The following is a 21,799-nucleotide window of genomic DNA, read 5'->3' on the forward strand; positions in this document are numbered from 1 at the left end:
AAAATACGTCGCTGAGAAAGCTATCGGTTTCTTGTTCTAGAGCTCGAGCTTACATTTCTATCGTCTTAGCTATATCTTCCTGTGGTCTTCTTTAGGCCCTCGGATGAGTGTAGCGAACAGCCTTAAACGACACCGTGACTCCTCCCCCCCCCCCCTAGAAGTGTTGTCTAGGAAAGCTCAATTTCAGAAGGTGCTGAGAAAAGTTATTTACTTATTTATACAATCTGCCAGTACCAATGAGCACAATCGTAGATGGGCTATATATATATATATATATATATATATAGCCCATCTATATATATATATATATATATCTATATATATATATATAGCCATATATATATATATATATATATATATATAATATACAGATGTTCGCTACAGATGTTCGTCTCTTAAGTCCATCTTATACACACGCACGCCTGCGTGCTTGAGCGGTCGGGCTTTCCCGTTTTTTCTCACGAAACTTTCTTTCGGATGTTGGAATGCGTTACTGAGCGCCGGAAGAGTTGGCTAGTTGAACAGCTGTTCTCCCAGCGACGTGGGCTCGTGCGCATGCATTCCAGCCATGCAGACGGATGAAACTTTTACCCCGGCATCCAGTTTCGGCGCTCCTTCGGTCTAGCAGCGGCTTCGGCAATAGACCCCCTAAAGGCATGTGCGAATTTTGCTGTGCTCTACATGCTGCGAAGAACACAAGAGTATTGAAACCATCTATTGCAATGTCGTTTCAAATGGAATGAGTAATGGTTGCTCACGCATGCGAATTCCTCTACACCGCTTTTCTCCTAAATTGTCTCATCGAAGAAGTCATTATATATATATATATATATATATATATATATATATATATATATATATATATATATATATATATATATATATATATATAAGTACATGACTACAGGTCTTATACAACATGACGAACACATTAAAAACAGACATGCTGTGAACAATGATCATATAGAGTAAGATACGCAAGAATTTCAGTAGTTGATATCACAAAAATTACACCATCTCCCGCTAAAGGGGACCATGAGGCGATGCGAAGCCGGAGCACTTGCACGATCGCGTTCCGTTGGCGTTCGTTGGGCATGCTACCGACCTCGCGTCGTGGAACGCGAAGAGGGACACTACGCGCGTCGTATCTTCCATCTAGCCTGGCCGTTAATTCTCACAGGGCGAGCGGGGAACGCGGTCGACAGGCGGGCGAGAGGGGGGCAGCGTAGGAGAGGAGAGAGAAGGGGAGGGGACGCGCATGCCCTCGAGCTCATCGCGGCGTTGCGCAGGAGAGAATTTCGGCATGTCTAGCCCGCGTTTCAGAGGAAGAGTGGAAAGGGGGAGGGGAAGTGGAGAGGGGGAGGGGAGAGGGGAAGTGTAGAGGGGAAGGGGAGAGGAAAAGTGGAGATGGGAAGGGGAGAAGGGAATGGTGAGGGGGAGTGGAGAGGAGGTGTGTGGAGAGAGAATGCGCATGCGCAGTAAGGGTGGTCACGCCGCACACCACCACCACCACCGGATTGAGCTCCGCCTTAAGATACTTCGCATCTAAAATTATGGCAGCTTCGTACTAGTGGTACCAAAGAGTGCAGCTGGGTGTCCTTCTTTTGTTTCGCTTTATTTTTTTCTTTTTTCTCTTCTCTTTCTATCTCTTTCTCTTTCTTGTATCTCTTTTTTGTATCTGTTTCTTACTGTTTATTCCTTTCCGGTTCTTTAAATAATCTCTATTTATTTCTATTTTCTGCTCTTCCCGTCTTTATTTCCATTTCTTTCTCTCTCTTTCTGCTTCTTTCTCTCTTTCGTTTCTTCTTTTTATTCCTCTCTTTTTTCCTCTTCCTGCCCTGCTCTCTGTATTTCTGTCTATTTTTATATATCTGTTTCCTTCTATCTCTTTGCCACCCTCTCTCTCTGCCTCTCTCTCTCTCTTTGTTTCTCCTTATTTTTACCTTTCTTTCTCTTTCTGTCTTGCTCTCTGTTTGTATTATCCCCTTGTTAATGTCTGTTTCTCTATATCCCTTACTCTCTCTTTCAATGTATTTCTGTGTATTTCTGTTTTTATGTCTTCATTCCGTTTATTTATCTCTATCTTTTTTCCTTTTTTAAATCAATTTCTTTTTCTCTGTGCCTATGTTTTGCTTTATTTCTGTCTCTTTATGGCTTATTCCCTTTGTTTTTCTCTATTTTTCTCTTGTACTTTCTTTCTATACCTTTCTTTCTCTCTCTCTCTCTCTTTCTTTCTCTCCACTTTTTATCTCTTTCTCTCTCTCTCTTTATCTCTCTCTCTCTATTTTTTATGTGTTCGTTTTCGTTTGACATTCGCACCTGCTGTACCAACACCTACTGCCCGCCCGAGGAGTTTGCACGACGGAGCACAAGTTACGGATAGCTTAAACAGCTTCAATGTAAAGAGAATGAAGAGACCGCGGGTCGGTTCATGATGATGATAGCGTTTTACAACGGAGCACAAGTTAACGACAGCTTAAACAACTTAAAGAACTTAAACAACTGCAGCAAGTTAACTGTGGATGCCACATACATCAACGCTAATATTCAGTATGGAGGCGCAAATTATTAAGGTGAAAGCCGAGATGCCTCATCAAACGCGATAATTGGCCGGCGTCCCGCGTCGGAGGCGTCAACACGAGTGATACAAAAATAATCATCACCTGATGACGTCACCACATAACTTCACAGACCGCCAATATTTGTGACGTCACTGTGACGTAATCACATGATATCTTACTTGGTTAACGGTGGGCCGATCACGGAGGCAGTGCAAAACCAGGTGAGGTGCTTCCCATCATGGAGGCAATGTAAAACCACGCTGGGTGCAGAAAGCTTTCGGAGGGTGGCGGGGTGGGAACAATACATTGACTGAGAAGAAAAAGAAGATGGGTTTCGCCTTCCAGTCGTCTTAGGTGCGTGCGTAAGGAAACCTGTGAGTTTTTTACTAGTGCGTGAGAAAAATACACCGAAGGTAACTGCTGATGGACCGTCTGTGGTGGTCAAGTAATGTTAAAAATTTTAATCAATCGCAACTACTGGTTGTGCATCCGGGTAATCTATTCCATTCTTTATCGCCTGCGGGAACAAAGAATATTTAAAACAGTTGGTGTTGAAACGGTATTTCTTATTAGTGGATGTTGGTTGTGTGACTTGTCTCGTCACAGACTTTGATATAAACCTAGAGCTGTCGATCGTAACCTCTTTATGAATAATCGAAAAGTAGTTTCTGGCGTTTGAGTTTAGCATTAATACGCAATGCTAGTGTCCCAGTCCCGCGATACACCGAACATTGTGTTGTATAAACGCAATCAATGCCGCCTTTCTTCAATTGTGTCAATGCCAGAGCAGACGAATGTGTTGACAGTGTCGCATATAGAACAGAAGTACTGGTCACATATGCCCTCCGGGTAAACCGCGAATGCTAAGCTGTTATGCCCCTACACCGTACATTTCAAAACATCGCTGTCTTTAAGGGGCCCCTGCTTTACGCTTGTCACGCTGAAGTGTCTGCTGTACAGTGTTACTAGGCCCATGAATTCCTTGCAGGCGCCAATTCTAGCAGGCCTGCTACAGTCCTTCCCTCGTGTGTTATGTTGCGTACAGTCTCTCCCTACGCTCCCCTGGCTATCACGAACTTCACAACTCCCCGTCTGGGCGCCCGCGTACTTGCAACCCGCGAGGATTTAGAAGCGCGTGCACTGGAATTAATTACCCTCGTAGTACATCCAGCGCTCAGATCTCATTCTCCGTCATGAAAGCGCTTATTACCTACGTCGTCGGCGTTCTGGTGATTAGGGTTGCGGCGCGAGGCTGTCACGGTGCCGCATGGTCGTGAGAGCTTCGCTCTGTAATTTGTGTCTGCCTTAACATGGTGAACTGTAAACGAAAAAAATGACAGAGAGAGAGGGAGAGGGCACTTGTATGAAGGCCCTTTAGAACAAGCCGTGTCATGAGTATGGTAAGTAAACATATTTGTTACATACCGCTAATCGCACGTGAGGTCTCGCACAAAACGACACGTTCTGTGTGGTGTTGTCGAATAATGCGCATAACACTCGTTCGCAGTGTCTTTCAGGAAGGCGAGTGTGTCATTTCTTTTTAACTGTTCCTATTTTTTTTACGCAGCCTGATGCCGTGCCCGATCCCGTCTTTTGTGCCGTTGCGCACACACTGATTGCGCACTCACAGATTGCGCACCGAATTCTTTTGCGGACGAGTTCTGCGTCATTGGTACTGCGTCATCTTAGGCTACCGTTGTCACACAGGACGTGCTATTATTAATATCTGGGGTTGAACGTCCCAAAACCACCATATGATTATGAGAGACGCCGTAGTGGAGGGCTCCGGAAATTTCGACCACCTGGGGTTCTTTAACGTGCACCTAAAGCTAAGTACACGGGCCTCAAACATTTTCGCCTCCATCGACAATGCAGCCGCAGCGGCCGGGATTCGATCCCGCGACCTGCGAGCCAGCAGTCGAGCGCCATAACCACTAGACCACCGTGGCGGGGCAGGACGTACTATTGAAATTGCATCTGCTGACACAATTCCCCACCACGGCTCATGACTTCTGGTTTAGAAGCCCAAGTCGCAAAACTTTAATAATTTATGAGAATTTCTGTGCGAAAACAACCATATGATTGTGAGGCGTGCCGCAGCGGGACACTCCAATATGATTTATACCACCTGGTGTTCTTTAGCTCGAACCTACATTTAAGTACACAGGTATTCTTGTATTACCCCCCCCCCCCCCTAGGGAGGGAATCGAATCCGTGACAATGCGCTTAGATCCCAAAAAGGCTATTTAAACTCCGGTTGACATACACGCTAATACAACTCGTGCCCAAACTAAATTAACGGGACAGCGTAAAATGGTACGGATGAATTTGTTCTAGAAGAATCCGTTGGTGGGCTAGTTGGTACATGTCTTGATAGATCCTGAGTATGTGTAGTACAAAGAAACAAATACAAGAGAATACACAGCGCCACTTTATGTCATCTGCCTTCTCTTGTCCTCAGCCATTGCGCTGCACATGCTTACTATATATTAATGGCACGAAAGAAATTATGGCATCAATCGGTGCAATGGCGTAGCCAGAGGGAGGTGGGGGGGCGTTGAAACCTCCCTAAACTTTTTCAATTTTGCGTCTTTATATATTGTCATGACATCTTGATCGCAATGAACTAGCGCGCCTATGGCCGTGCATATTGGACAGTGCGCGCCATATTGCAGTGCCGTGCAAGGACCACCGTGGCATGAGCTCCGGGGCGGACCCGGCTCGCATATGCCAAGCCCTCTGAGCCGAACGACAGCTTTGGAGTTCGATTCACTCGCAGTTTTCACAACGACAGTCATTTTGACTTGTGGGTTATTTGTCGCTTTTTTAATAGCCTGTGCATTTCAGCATCGCTTAAATATACACGCACAAACGTGCACACGTAAACGCATAAAGTATTAATAACCCCCCCCCCCTCCCCTCACCCGAAAAAGAGTTCTGCCTACAGCCCTGCATCGATGCACCGAGAGAAGCTGAGAAGTGATTGTGCTTTCCAGTCATGTGCAGAATTCAACTTGCGTGTCTAGAGCACTATATAAAAAATTCCTTTGATATTGTCCACATCTCAGCATGCGTACTTGGTGGCCGCACATGCCCAGCGCATAAGTGGTTGGCATTCATGCCTTGTCTTCGGTATTCGCAATGCCCACGAACTATAGGTGGCGCGCCGTGCGATTCAACATGGCGCCCGGAGGAGGGTCAACCCGTTTGTTAGCATAGGAACAGATAGGACGTGCGCACGTACGGCCCGTGCCACTTTCACCGGATGAAGTCATCAGCTGCACTGAATTGGATATGAGACCAAAATACTTTCCCAAACCATGGAAAGTGCTAAGTACTGGCCACCTAATTATTTGCTGCGGTGTGAAAGGTTATATTTCCGCTCAGTTCCCGTGCATCAACGATGCTGCGCGAAATCCTGTGCGTGCTACATAAAACTGCATGAACTAGAACTGACGTATGAGCCGACCGGCACTCCGAGGTAGTACGTACCGAGCCTGACTTACGGATTTGCCGCAGTAGTACGCCGCCAGCAAGTAGTGCCATCGCTGCTGCACGGGACCGCACGTTTAACGTGGTGATGGTTTGCAAACATATTACGCCGTCGTCATTACTTGCGCAGTCAGGAACGCGGAGTTACGTCTTCAACGGAACACAAGCATTTAACATCCCATTCAGTAGCACTTGTGTCACAGCCATGCTGAGACTCTAGCCATGTGCAACTCACTTCACTCGCATGCTGCAGGTTCGATCAGAACGATCGAAACATGAATATTGAAAAGAATGCACACGTATGCTTTTCGCAACGTCGAATAATTCGACGATGCAAAACATTCGTGGAATAACAATGCCGTTCGGAAGCTGCCGGTGAAGTACAGGAGAGGTTAGCCGAGACGCGGGGATTGTGGCCGTGACTGCACGTCCCATCACTCTAACCATCTCGCTTCGCTGGTCGAGCTCGAGTGTGTTGGCGGCGAGCGGCGCTCCATAATATCCACAATAATTGTGCTACATGCAATGCACACGAAGAACTATGCTTTTATTTTGATCGCGCTCAAGGATATTATACATTAAATACAATGAAAGTGACTTGCGAGCGTGAAAGAACATTACCGCACGAGGGGACGTGAAGTGCAACTCGCCCCTCATGAGTTAGCAGCTGATCGTTCATCGTCGCTGTCACTCTCGGTGCTTTCACAGCCTTCTACGTCCAGTGAAAAGTCCTCGTCGTCAAGATGGTTTCTTTCGACATCACTGCTGAAAGCAATCTGAAGAATATCCTCCGCCGAACGACTTCGACCACTCCGCATCACCATGTTTACAAGTAGAGAGACGTTTAAGCGCGGACGCGCGAACATATTTTGCTCTCAAACAGGTCAACAAGCAAATCTCTTGCAGTGTGCTGCCACCTATCAACAAATGTACAAAAACAAGCGGCGCAGCGCTGGCTATGAAACCAACACACTGGTGAAGGACGGCGTTGAAAGCGTTCGCTCCACGAAAGGCGTGGGAGCAGACGCGTCTTCGAATGATTGAAACGTCGCTCGCACGATTCATAACAGCGCTTTCCTGACAAAACATAGAGACCCTATTTTATTGTATCACCGACTTGAGAAGTTATTGAAGAGCACATTGCGAGCCCGCGCGACCTCCGTACGTACAATGTTATGGGATTCATGCACTGCAAGAAACACTGACGAATGCTATGTGCAAGTAAAGCAGGGTGAGCTTCAACTGAAAATTTCAGGCGATAACATTTAGCTAACCTACGTGGCTACAGAAAGCCTCGCGAAGCTGATAGTATGTGTACTCTGTGGGCTAGCATTGAAAGCGCGAGTTGCCACATATTTTCACGAAAACTTCGCGTCTCGGAAAAACGAACCAGATTTCTCGTGTCACGGTGGGCCCGGTTTGTTCACTGATGCAGGGAACATGCGAAGTCCTAGTGTTCGTTTCTTGCAAACGCGTTAACACTGAGGCTAGCACAGCCGAACAAGGGAGCGACTACGTAGTGCTGCCATTTTGTCGTCTACTAACCCTCCTCGAGAGGACGCTCCTGAATTCCGCTTGGCGGCGCGACAGTATATGGGCATTGCGAATATAGTTGCCACCCGTTGCAGCTCCCGCGTTCTGGACAAGCGTGTTGAGCGCTGTACATTTGTTTTAGGGATTTGGAATTTTTAAAAAAGTAGAACATTTCCCAAGTCTATGCAGAGATCCTCGATTTAAGGTAAGGTAAATGTATGAGGTGTGGCTGAGAAAACATGTCGCAGCTATAACTCTGTCCACATATACAAATTGATGCCGGAATTTAGACATTTGAACTTGACAATAACGTTGTCTTACATCTTCAAAATTGGCTGGCGGGAAAATCGACAAGGACTAAGAAGGAACACTGATGTACAGGACAGGCGCTACTCGCAACTAAGCTTTATTCAGAAAAGTCTTCCTACATATATACACAGCCGAGTGGCGCGCGCAGGCGCAATGCACATGACAGTCGACAATGCTAATCAGGATCGGGATACCAAAACATATTCGCATCTTAACCAAGTTTCTAAGAACAGTCTTTCCTTACTGCGCAGAACAACAGAAGTGTCACTGATACATTCACGGTCTTTCTTTTTAATGTGATGAGCCTCCATTAGTACTCTCGGCAGCGCATTCCCACTTCTGCCCAAAATTCGAATGCTAGACAGCACTGGCTCACAGGCACAGGTCCTACAATGCATTGGCAGATGAAAAGTCAAATTATTTTTACCAGATCGCTCGTGTTCCCGTGCTCGATTGTTGACGCAACGACCAGTTTGTCCGATATAAACCTTGCCACAAGTGAGTGGGATTTCGTACACGACGCCTACGGCGCATGTGTCGTAGGGCCGAACGTGCTTTTTTCCGCACGTCTGTTTTTTAAGTTGTCCCGAAATGCGAGGGCATAGCCCAGCCAGTTTATGCAGCGCTGAAAAAACTATATGTACATTGTACCTATTTGCCAGATTTTTAAAATTCAATGCCACTTTGTGCAGATACGGCACCACTTCCGGCCTTTTTTCTGCACGAGCAGAGCCAGGCCTCTTCTTCCCCTTCAGTTTCTGAAGGAGTGTTTCGGACACAGCAGTCAAGTTCGCGCAGGGGAACCCAGCCGCCTGTAGGCGCTCAATCTGGCTATTAAAACTATCCTGAGCCAAGCGAACGCAGGACTTTGCCAGCACCGATTCAAGGCATTGTGAGGCAATAGCTCGTTTTACAACCTTACTATTAGCAGAATCAAAGGGTAAAAGCTCTTTTTGCGCTCGCGGAGCAGCAAATATGCTGCCCCCTTAAAAAGCATATTAAGATCTAAAAATTGCAAGGTGTCATTGTTAGGAAGTTCATGGGTGAAGGTTAAACCCTTTCCATGTCGTCTAAACATGTTTAAAATATCATCAACAGCACTAGTATTCGTCTGGAAGCGATTAGTGCTTAAAATCACGAGAAAGTCGTCTACATATCTAAATATTCGTATAACTTTCTCGCTGTCCAATAGGTTATCCAAGACGCGGTCAATAGCAGCTAAAAAATATTGCAGAGCACTGGGGCAACATATGAACCAATACAAATTCCCTTTCGCTGGATGAACGTCTCGCTGTCAGAAGCAACATAAGCTGAGGATAGGTAGTACTCTAGTAAGGTCATAAAATTATCGACCGAGATACCGGTAGAATTCTTGAAAGCGACATCTCCGTTCTTTTCTATACAACAGCGCATGGCAGGTAAAAGGGCATCGTAGGAAACGGAGTAGAACAAGTCCTCTACATCTATCGACAAGGCAGACTAGCAGGAATCAAGAGGTGCCAGAAACGTTGTCACTTCTTTTGAATTTTTGACAATAAAGGGATCATCAATTACTAGATTGTTTAAGTTTTTTAACAAAAACTGACTTAGCTGCTGCTGCAAAGTATTCTGCTCAGTAACTATGCTTCTAAAAGGCATGTCGACCTTATAGGTTTTAACACTGAAGAATACGGACAATGACAAAAGCTTACTGTCCATAATATCCTTACAAAACCCCTGAAAGTTGCATCTCTTTACACAAAATAACGGCGTGTGTTTTTACCTTACTCAGGTTTACTTTTGCAGGAGCGAAGTTCTCGGTCAAAGCTTCAGTGGCTTTTTGACGAAACGTCGTTGAAGGCAGCACCACAAAACCACTGTCCTTATCTTCTTGTAGAAGACGAAATTCATTGTCCTTGCAGAATTTCACCGCATCACTCCTTTTTCCGTTGGATCTCAGGTGGGAGCGCTTCACAGTCTTCAATAGGCTGTCCACGCCGTCCAAAAGGCACCTCTCCTTGTCGTCATTCACCGCCTTGTCAGCCACACGCCTGTTGAGTGCAAGAAGTTCGTGCGCACGCAAACCTGGCTGAAGGCTAAACTTGGGACCTTTTTTGAGGGTCGTGGATACGCCTTGTGGTAGCTGAACATCCGCGAGAAAAGTGAGGCTACCAGGTTTTGGTGGCACGCGCCCAGGTCCTTTCGGTAAACGGAGAACGAGGGCCTGCCACTGGAACTCCGTAGTTTGAGGCGCTAACTTCTTGAATCTCTTGAAGGTCATGTCACAAACACCGCCGGCGTTCGGCTTGCAGCAAACCGCTCGTAGCCAGTCGTACAATAACCGCACTTGACTCCTATTGGACAGCGAGAAAATTCTACGAATTTTTAGATATTGCAACGAAGATGCGCGAGCGTACGGGGCGCGGAAGAAGAAGAAGAGTAGTGCAGCCGGCGCTTGGATTGTGTGGTTGGGTGAAACGGACTAGGCCTGTCTCAGAAGTACGCTGCTCTTTCCCAACGCCATTTCACCTCATCTGTAAATAAACACAATCACTCGTAACAATATGTAGACGACTTTCTTGGGATTTTAAGCACTAATCCCTTCCAGACGAATACTAGTGCTGTTGATGATATTTTAAACTTGTTTAGACGACATGGAAAGGGCTTAACCTTCACCAATGAACTGCCTAACAATGACACCTTGCAATTTTTAAATCTTAATATGCTTTTAAGGGGGCAGCATATTTGCTGGAAGTACTCTCCGCGAGCCCAAAAAGAGGTTTTGCCCTTTGATTCTGCTCATAGTAAGGTTGTAAAACGAGCTGTTGCCTCACAATGCTTTGAATCGGTGCTGGCAAAGTCCTGCGTTCGCTTGGCTCAGGATAGTTTTAATAGCCAGATTGAGCGCCTACAGGCGGCTGGGTTCCCCTGCTCGAACTTGACTGCTGTGTCCGAAACCCTCCTTCAGAAACTGAAGGGGAAGAAGAGGCCTCGCTCTGCTTGTGCAGAAAAAAGCCCGGAAATGGTGCCGTATGTCCACAAAGTGGCACACAATTTAAAAAATGTGGCAAATAGGTACAGTGTACCTATGGTTTTTTCAGCGACACGTAAGCTGGCTGGGCTATGCCCTCGCGTTTCGGGACCACTTAAAAAACCGACGTGCGGAAAAAAAGCACATTCGGCCCTACGTCACATGCGCCGTAGGCGTCGTGTACGAAATCCCAATCACTTGTGGCAAGATTTATATCGGACAGACTGGTTGTTGCGTCAAGGATCGAGCACGGGAACACGAGTGATCTGTTAAAAATAATTTGACTTTTCATCTGCCAATGCATTGTAGGACCTGTGCCTGTGAGCCAGTGCTGTCTAGCATTCGAATTCTGGGCAGAAGTGGGAATGCGCTGGCGAGAGGACTAATGGAGGCTTATCACATTAAAAAGAAAGACCGTGAATGTATCAGTGACACTTCTGTTCTGCGCAGTAAGGAAAGACTGTTCTTAGGAAATTGGTTATGATGCGAATATGTTTTGGTATCCCGATCCTGATTAGCATTGTCGACTGTCGTGTGCATTGCGCCTGCGCGCGCCACTCGGCTGTGTATATATGTAGGAAGACGTTTCTGAATAAAGCTTAGTTGCGAGTAGCGCCTGTCCTTTACATCAGTGTTCCTTCTTAGTCCTTGTCTATTTTCGCGCTAGCCAATTTTGAAGATTATGAACCAACTAGCCCCGCAACGTATACTATTAAGCCATATTGTCGTACATCACCACTTTCTAAATAGAACTGAGTAGCCCTGTGAAGACAGACGATATTTAATTAACCTATGCACAGCCTATTGTTCTCATGACGCCGTAGATGGTTTAATTCTCCACAGTTTCCCTACGTAATTTTTGCAGAAAGCTCTGCCGCGTATGTGACCTGCTGCGCTGTCTGCATTGCACCGGGATAAAACTGGCCTTTCGCACATTTTCGTCACAATACCCGCATTCCTAGAATTGATGACCTCGATGAATTTTATACCTCATGAATTACATTGAAGATCCGAAAACACCTGCAAAATGAAATTTCTGAAAATAGGTCACTTGCTGGGCAACTGTGTGTGGATGTGGAGCTTATGATACAGCGCTCAGAAAATTGCACGTTTTTCGTTGTAGATACACGGCCAAGCGGCAGTAGATGGTGAAATAGAAGTTAGCCCTTTGTACGACAGTGTAACAAATGTGTACCACTTTTTTCAGTGCGTTTCAAACCCTCATAATAAATAAATGGTCAAAATTAGCGCCACTCTTACTGCTGGTACAGAGGCATAGAAGAAGGCTATTTTACGCTTTTACTTCACTACGACATGTGGTGCGGACCGCAAGGTGAATTTCGCGCATGCCTTGATTACTGCTCGCTATCCAATGCAGTGGGCAAAATGTGCGCCTTGAAAGCATTGCTTCAACGTACCTTTATTTTCCATTTTACCCGTGTGCTACACAGAACCTAGTGCTTCACTTGGAACGCAGAAAGATTTGTGCAACCGTTATTATTCAGTTTGCTTCAACGAAGCATTTTTCGGCTCGATTTGGCTGATAATTTTATCCCTAATAGGGCAGATATCGCACCGGTACTGCTGGGCATATGCAGCATTTACATTTTTATTGTAGCCGAAGTTTTATGTGCCCAAGCGACGTCAATACCAGTCCGCTAGCTGATTAGTGTAGTCACGAAATCACGTTGGCTGATGTATACCTGTCGCAGGTTGCCTTCGCGTGCGCTCGGCATAAATGCCCAGCAGCTATCCGTGCAGCGAATACGAAGTTCCGCTGTGCATTTAGTGATTGAAAAACTGGAAAAGCAAGGAGCCCCATTAAGTTTAAAAATACCGTCCCTTTAAATGCTATTCCGCAGATTTTAAGAAGAAATTTTTGATTGAAGATGGTGTTTCACACAGGGGTAAAGAGATTCAGCTGAACTATTTCTACGTATAGCCTCTCCCCATACGGGGAATTCTGTTCTCCAAATTCTTTGCAAACAACTGTTTTTACTGCGAACTTCTCACAAAGTTATCTGTTACCCAAGTTCAAAGCTTGCATTCGATTTAACTAATGCATTAAAAAAAATCACAGCACCTCTTATATGCATACACCTAAGACGACTCGAAGGCGAAATCCACTTTCGTTTGTGTTTATTTTTTTCTTCTGGGTCGACGTATTTATTTTCTGCTTTTTTTTTCTTCTCAGCGATCTACCTCCCCCTCCGAAAGCTTTCTGCGCGTCACGCAGTTTCGCACTGCCTCCGGGAACGGCCTCCCTTTTCTCAAGTGACCATGTCATGTGATGGCGTCCCCATGTGACGTCACGTTATGTGACGCCAGTGACATCAAGGTGACTCGATATATTTTGGGGATCTGTGACACTATGAGGATGATTTTTTGAATCGCTCGTGCTGACGCTGACTGCACTGTCACCGACGGCCAGTTTTCGCGTTTGGCGAGGCATCTAAGTCTTACGCCTTAAAACTCACAGGATTCCTTATGAATTGCCCAAAGACGACTCCAAGACAACCGCCTTCGATTTCGGCCCACCTTTGAAAATTCGATGATTTCGTGTGATGACGCCGTCATGTGATATCATGTTTCGTGACATCACAGTGACGTCCCAAATTTTGGCGATGTGACGTCATGGAGACGTCATGAAGTTGCAATCTCTGATAACGTTACTCTTTGCATCATTCGTGTTTTCGTCGTCCCCGACTGTCACATTTTACGCTTGATGAGACACCTAAGGCTTTCGCCTTAAAAAGCACCACTCCGTAAGTTATGGGGACGGTTATGAGCGTTCCGTAATTGGATTTAGATATATCTACAGGCTACGTTATTCGATATACACTGTAACCCACCCTTTAATATCTCTTACAGCAATAGACCACTGCTGGTGAAACGGTTGCTTAACTGAGCATTTCTGGCGAAATTTAAATTTCGAGTTGCAGTTAGCTGTTGCTGGCAATCATGTTTGGAGCTGCGTGACGAACAAGCGCTATATTTTACCAATATAATCTATGTCATAGAATAAAATGAACAACCTACTTCAAACAGGTCATATGACTTGAATAAGAGGACGGTGTCATGCCTGTTCTACGGTCATTCCTGCTGTACGTGTCCGTATCGTTATCTCATTCCTATCAATTTTCAACGCGCTCATCATCATCGTTATCAATCATCATCAACATTTTATTTTCACCTGCCCACCTAATTTTTTGCCTCTTCCTGCCATGCTTGTTTTTTTTGTTTTTTTTTTCGGAATATATGCTGTTACTCCTAATGACCAGCGTTTATCTTGTCTTCTCACTGCGTGCCCTGCCCATGCCGATTTCTTCTTCCTGACTTCGACTACGATGTCATTAACACGCGTTTGTTCCCCGACCTACTCTGCTCTTCTTGGTGAAAGGGTTGTGGCTACATACGCTACGGCGGGCTGATTGCATGTACTACCTCGCAGTGCATGCTGCCGAAAAAAAGGTATTTCTGCGTAGAGTGCGCTGAAACAAACAAAACGCCCAGGCCAGCCAGTCGTGCAACAAAATGCAGATAAAACAAACACTCGATACACGACAACAGCTTATCTCGACGAACTAAACATGACGCTTCGTGCAAGCTCGACACCCTGACCTTTGGAAAGGATGAAGAAAGAATCACCAGCCGCATAAATTGAAATGCAAATCGAAAACGCCGTATTGCTGACAACCCCGTAAATGATCGTATGCAGCGCACGGGTGCACCGGACAAAGGCTGAGAGGCACACGAGTTTAATTTGCGAAATGCCTGGGGACCTCCCACAGGCGTGGCCAACATGGGACGTGCACGACGTGAGATGCGTTCGGCAATAAGGCTTTATTTCTTCTGTAAGATTACAGAAAGGTGGCAAGAGCAAAAGGCACCAAGGCCTGACAGAGGCTCCTGCTCCGTTCACGAATTTGGCTGCAGCGAACAGATTATTTGTACAATAAAGACATCTGGTACATTACCATATTACAATATAACAAAATATAACAGCAAATGACACGAAGCAATAACACATTTGCAAAAGTTGAACACATTGTACGATTAAGTTATACATCACTAACATCAGTAGCATTTCAGTAAAACATACTTTGAGATAATTAGTGGAATTAGAAGGAAGTTATCTATATGCAATTTTGTTTTCAATTAGCAATGATTTAAACGAACTCTTAGGAAGTGTATTGAAATCAGTAAATTCTGGACGATTTAGCAATGCCGGGATTTGATAACAAATGTGCTGTTTGCCATAATGGGTTCTTGTCCGCGTGGTTTGAATAAGTGTCTTACGAAGCGGATGATGAGCTTGCGCTTGTGGCTCATATGCGATGGGTAGTTTATTAGCTTTTATGTGTTGCGATAATTTATAATAATAAATCTGAGAGGCCTTCAGTAGGTCATACCGCAGAAACAAAGGTCTTGAACTGAAGTGTTGCGGCTTCCCGTGGTAATTTTCGAAAAATCTGAGCACCCTTTTTTGTACAATAATAAGTTTCTGATATTGTGGGTATATGTAGTGCCCCATACTAGTATACAGTACGAGAGCCTAGAGTAAAATAACGAATAATATAGCACCTTTTTTAACCACATGGGCACAATATCGCGTATCTCAAAGAAACAACCAGTAATTTTGCTCAGATCAGCCGTAAGGTTAGTAACGTGAGTATTCCATGACAGATCCTCTTTAAACCATACACCTAGAAATTTGAGTGTTCGCACCTGTTCCAGTTCAGCCCCCCGAAACTTCAAAGTAGTTTTACAATTACGTGGTTTATTAATTGGCGCAAATATTATATACTTACTTTTGTTCACATTCAACTGCAACTTATTAATGTACAACCAATTTGATAGCTGATCTAAATAAGTATTAACTGTACTCGCACAGCCGTGATCGCACAGCCGTGGTGAATGACTCGCACAGCCTTGGTGAGGCGTTGCACGCCAACAAAGCCTGTTTAGTTAGCTTTCCGCGTGCGTATGGTAAAGCAGCAAATCATGTAATATCACGCACTACAATATCGCAGCTTCCATGACCGAGGTATCTCTGCTAATCGGAAGTTTGTACGTTAGTGAAATAGAACAACCGACTACTTGAATAGGTCATGTTCTTGTCAACAATTTTTCTTTTTCTCTTTTTTTTTGCAAGTACGTAGCACTTTCGAGGCCCGACATGTCCATCTATCATCCCATGTCGCATATTCACGCAGTGGTGAATACAGGCCTAAAACAAGGCTAACAATGCTCAAAATGATTGCAAGATCAACTTACAAGGTATAAAACAATATAAACCGCCGAAATAACCAAGAGTCAATCGCAAAAAACGCATCTGAAACATCCGGCTGATACCTGCGCCGCGCAAGAGAGGGCGCCAGCGCCTAGGCAAGCGTGCGATTCCCGAGGACTTGGCCGGGTTGCCCATGCCACGCACTTCCTCAGGTTTCACGGAGTGGAGAGGAGGTGTGTGGAGAGGGTTTGCGCATGCGCAATAAAGATGGTCCGGACGCACACGACCGGATTAAACTCTGCCATAAGCTGCTTCGCATCTAAAAATGGCGCCGAAACCTCCCACGAAGCTCTAAATAGATATGTCTACAGATTTAATATCTGCGCTATATTTATTCAAAGTGGCCATGACAAAATGAAAGTTAAACCTCGGTATAGCAAACATCAGTATAACGAAATTAGCTATTTACAAAGTGTTTTGCTTTTCACAACTTCATGTCCATGGAAGACCATGCATTTGGACCTCAATATAACGAGGTGTCCTTATCCCTGAGTTCAATATAACAAACTTTCAGTGAGGCTGCAGAGCGACGGAGGCGATGAATTGAAACTCCTGCTTGCGCTACTAAGATAGCATCGCACTACTACGGACAACACCAGAGCTTTTGATGACAAGCTGCGGCGGCATACAGCCATGGTAGCTTCGCTGAATATATATTACAACAGTGAATATGACGCATTTTCTTTCGGGTTCACGAGTGACGTACGGCTTCGCGGTGCCGCACCGACCGGATCTTGAAGTGGGCCGCATGTTGAAGAAAACATTTCTTTTTCATGTTAATTAAAGAAGGTTTTGTACTGCCGTATTGTTTAAACACTCTTCTAGTACTTCCGGAGCAAAAAAGAAGTTTTTTGCAACAATACTTTGCCTAAAAGGGTCATATTTTAATTTTGACATCCTTGTTTCAGGGTTGATAGCGTGGGTTACTTGATATATATACACCATTGCTCAGCAAAGCATGATCTGAGAAAATCTGTGTACCCGCAGCTTTGGGATGGCATTTTTTTTCTTTTTTTTTGAGAATGAAAGATGTCAGCTGGACTTACCAGATAGATATAAATGCTTAATATAAGCAATTCTTCTCTAATAAAAATCAAAGCCGCATATAACAACACTTCACTTGCGTCACGGTGTGTTGAAATGACGTAAACTCATTGCGCTGCTTGTCTTCGGGAAGCTTCTCATTTTGCCCGGCTGGAAAAGAAACGAAATATTCCGGTGAAAGCATCGTATGCCTTTCAAACAGGAAGAGTAGCTGTCATTGGCGAAGGCACGAATGGTACCAAAATCATATGATTTTATACGAGATTCCGAGATGGGTCATACGAGAAGTGAAAGAGTGACCTCATTACGAAGCCTCAGATCGTCGAAGTTTTTGGTAGCATCATGACTCATAATTGTACTACGCCGGAAAACGCTAGCCAAGACACAAGGGAAAGAACACGCAGCGATTAAGACGTTTACAGCCTGCCAAATATATTCCTTCCACTTGTATACGGATAACAAGGGCCGGCTACCCTAACTCGGATGAAGAAAGCGCCCTCCCGCACCCCTTAACGAGGGCACCGTCGTCAGCCTTCCAACGGGATGGAATCCTTTCCAGTGATTTGGTACAGCACATCATTCCAGTGGCATGTGCTCGAGCGGGCGGGGGCGCACAACCCACCGAATCTCCGTCCGTGCAGGAACAACTGCAACAGCATCCTTGAACTTGGTTACTTCCAAAGGAACGCAGCAAACAGATTGATAACTGCACGAACGGTAATCTTCTCAGTGATGAAGATCCTTAAGCGAAAAGCAACATCAACAGTCCGAACGCTCTACCAAAGCTTGGGCAAACCTCTTAAGAGGAGTGGTGTTGCGATAAGACGCGACAATGGCAAGGGCATGATGACAGGCACAAAGCGGAAATTATAAACATTTTGAACGAAGTGCTGAAACTCCTTCAGCGAACCATCAACAAACTATTAACTGTGTTCTTTGCTTTGCCCCGTCTTACGCGTAACACAACTCATAATAATGCAGCACCAATAAGCCAAAGCGGAAACCCTTTTGCAACGCAGATTTGGCGAATGTTGCGTACGAGCCATAGCGCTGCTGCGGTTGGTCCTGAATGCCTAAGCGGTTGCTCCTGATTGGTCTATCTGTTCATCGCACGCGCCTGTTGGGCTGTTACTCCTATTTCGGGTAATTTTTCATTACAGTGATATATGCTTCCGCCACAGCAAACACAAAATAATACTGAGCAAGCGTAGACCTGTCCGTGAAAGTTTAAATGTGTGCGTGTTGTCAACGGCTACATGATCTAAAATAAATGCTATGCAACTTGGCGAAATGTGTCTTCATTCAAATTCAACGTTCAAAAATACAATCCTAAACATTCAATCAAATCACATATGTATCGGATCGGGTAGCTCTACATTTCTTGGGTTTGTTTCTTGGTCATTGGCTTTGGACTGTGAATGTAGTTCTGTTTGTATTGCAGAAAGAAATGAAAGAAAGGGGCTTTCATTTTTTTTTCGTTGCTTCTTTTTGACGGTGGCAGCAGATGGCAAGGAAGCGCCGATTAACCATTTTTTTTATCGTTGCTTCTTGTTACCTGCAGGACCCGGTATATACTGCAAACGTCCATATTACTTCTTTGCCTATCAGGGACAGTACATCGGGCTGTTTCTTACCACCTCAGTAAGTTGGCGACTCTCTCTATAAAAAACCTTTAGTAGGCATATCTAAAAAACACAAATGACTCGACGAGACCTGCCGACACCTGGCGAGACCCGGCGTAAGCTAACGTGATCTTGAATCCACGTTCGCGCACTAAAACATCCACGCACAAGAATCTCCTTTTGGAGTAGCGTAAGTGATGCTCAATCATTCAGTCCTTCTGTAGGAAGGTCTGCGGTTAGGCGTTCCCTGGAACGCTGTTTGCTGGCGGCACCGTCACGACATCCATATCGTTTCTAGCGTTCGGCAGTGTGTGAAACGGCCCAATTACAAGCACCCTCCCACGGTAGTGATGCAAAACTGTCGGTAAATGGACTATCGATAGCATCGGTAGTATTTTAAAAATTATCGATAGTGTGAAGAAAATATCGACAGTCCTACTATCAATAAACTATCGATAGTATTATGGACAGTGCAATCGATAGTACTATCGGTAGTATTACTTATCGATAGTGCTGTGAATGATTAGGGTGCTGTTGGCAGACGACAGTGCCAAAACATTTAAGATGCCTTACTATCAGCAGTACTCAGTTCGCTTAATTAATGAGGAATATTTTGGAGAAATAAATAAATTATTCCCGCTTTTAAAATAGCGGAATGTGTGCATCAGTAAGCTGACATTCAAAAGTAACTAGTGATACGATGAACGATGATACGATGAACAAACTTAGTTCTTGATATTTTTCTTTTGAAGTCACAAAATGCAATATAAATTTGAAGCAGTGCAGTTCCACCACATGTAACGGCTTCATTTCCAATAGAACTATACAGTTCAACTTAGTGATCATGTGTCAGCCAAACATTCTGGTGAAGGAACGAGAGCATGCCAACTTTCTTGCCGTTAGCATGCTACTGCTGCTCCACCATGTACCACTAACACGGGTAACCAAGCTTATGCTGGGATAGCACACACGGTTGGTTTTATAATATCGATAGAACTATAGAACTTAATATCAATGGCACTATCTATAGTTTTTTGTACCATCAATAGTTCGATAGAGACTCAGCTATTGATGGTATCGATAGTGCCATCGATAGTTCTGCATCACTATCCCACGGTCCTGAAAACGCACCTCTTGCATCAAATTTTTGCAAGGTACCAATTTTTCGGATGCGCACAATGCTTCATGTCGGCTTCACATATTGCCCTAGAATCCACAATCACGAAGTATTTGCACCAAATATTTCATAGACTGTGCTCGTTTACATTTTTCTTGGCATCGCCCGCATAGCGCATTCGTATGGTTCGGGTATATCCCCACAGTGCAAGTGTGGGCGCGTAGCCAAGTACGCTAGACGTTGATTTCAGAGCGCTTTGCGCTATGTTCGAAACCAACCACCGCCAACAAATTCTATTCTGCGGTGTCCAGTGGTTACGGCTCTCGGCTGCTGACCCAAAAGTCATAGGGTCACTCATCCATTCGCCTAAGACGACTCGTAAACGAAAGATATCTTCTTTTTTTTTAGTTGATGTATGGAATTGAGCTACCACAGAAGGCGCTTTCCGTCGCAGAGCAATTGGTAGAGCATCGGGCGCTTAATTAGAAGGTTGTGGGTTCAGACCCACCGATGAAAAGTGTGATTTTTCGTTCGCTTCTACTTATTTCAATTTACGTCACAATTAGTGTAATGCAGTTATGCACAACAATGCGGTCGGCATTGTTGCAATATTATTGCATTGTTTATTATCGCATTATTGCATTATATGCATTATTGTCTGTTATTTTTCATTATTATTGTGTCTAACAAAGAAAAAAGAGCCCTTGAATATATGAATATCACATGAAAGTTCTACGTTGTATTCATCAATGTAACCCCACTCTGCAACGACTCCAACAGGAGTTAGCAGTATTGTAAATAAATAAATAAATAAAATTGGAGATCTGTCGCGTAAATGGCTAATGTACCGTTATATAAGTTAACAGCGTTTTTCTTTGTCTTTCAATAATCTACTTGTCCTTGCTAGTGCCTTCAAGAAGAAACGGACAGACGTCGCGACAAAGAAACGCTTTCTCCGTTTTCGGTTTGCCGGCGAATTTCTCAGCTAAGGCCAAGAAAGTATGCCGTACCAAACCAGGTAATCTCAACGCTTGCAAATAATTTAACATACCTTTTTTTAACAAGTGCATGTTCCAGCTCCGGTAAACTTTTTTTCAATGCCGTGGTACTTTAAACGTCACGTCACACGTTTCTTCATGTTGCCTTTTTTTATATAGAACGACGACACGGCGATAGCTTAGCGATGCTACAACACTCATATAACCACATCGACGCCGGCAATACCATTATGGCTGCTCGGGGAATACGCTGTTGCACGGCTAAGCACGAGGGCGGGGGTTCGATACCTGGGCCACGGAAGCAGCATTTCAATGCGAGCGAAATAACAAAACCATTTGCGTACTTATATTTTAGTGCGCATTAAAAAACAAGGGTACGAAAATAATTTCAGGTTCTCCCGCGACGACGGGTCTCATTATCATTTCGTGATTTTGAGATATGAAATTCTGGAACTTAATTTTAAGCGGGCTATTGTTACAGCGGCATGACACTGGACGCACAAGGTCAGCTTACTTACACAAAACATCTCTTGTCGGGATAAAAAAATACCGCCTTCTTCCATTGAGCGTTATTTATTAATCCAACAAGCCTCGTATAAAAAAAAAATATTAATAAGGAACCTTGACAGGCACATCACGACAGCGGTGCATTCTGAAACTCTGGTTTTTGTGCGCCGTCTCTCGTTTTTTCTTCTCCGCAAGAATATTCTTCAATTCCATCCAATTTAGTGCCCAGACGTGACGTGAACGTAGTTTTAAGGAAGCCTTTTCCGTTCCACTATGGCAATTCAGTTACGTTTCAGAAAACAAGCTGCGCTTT

This window comes from Rhipicephalus sanguineus, chromosome 5 (assembly GCF_013339695.2).
Source record: "Rhipicephalus sanguineus isolate Rsan-2018 chromosome 5, BIME_Rsan_1.4, whole genome shotgun sequence".
In the NCBI taxonomy this organism is placed as follows: Eukaryota; Metazoa; Arthropoda; class Arachnida; order Ixodida; family Ixodidae; genus Rhipicephalus; species Rhipicephalus sanguineus.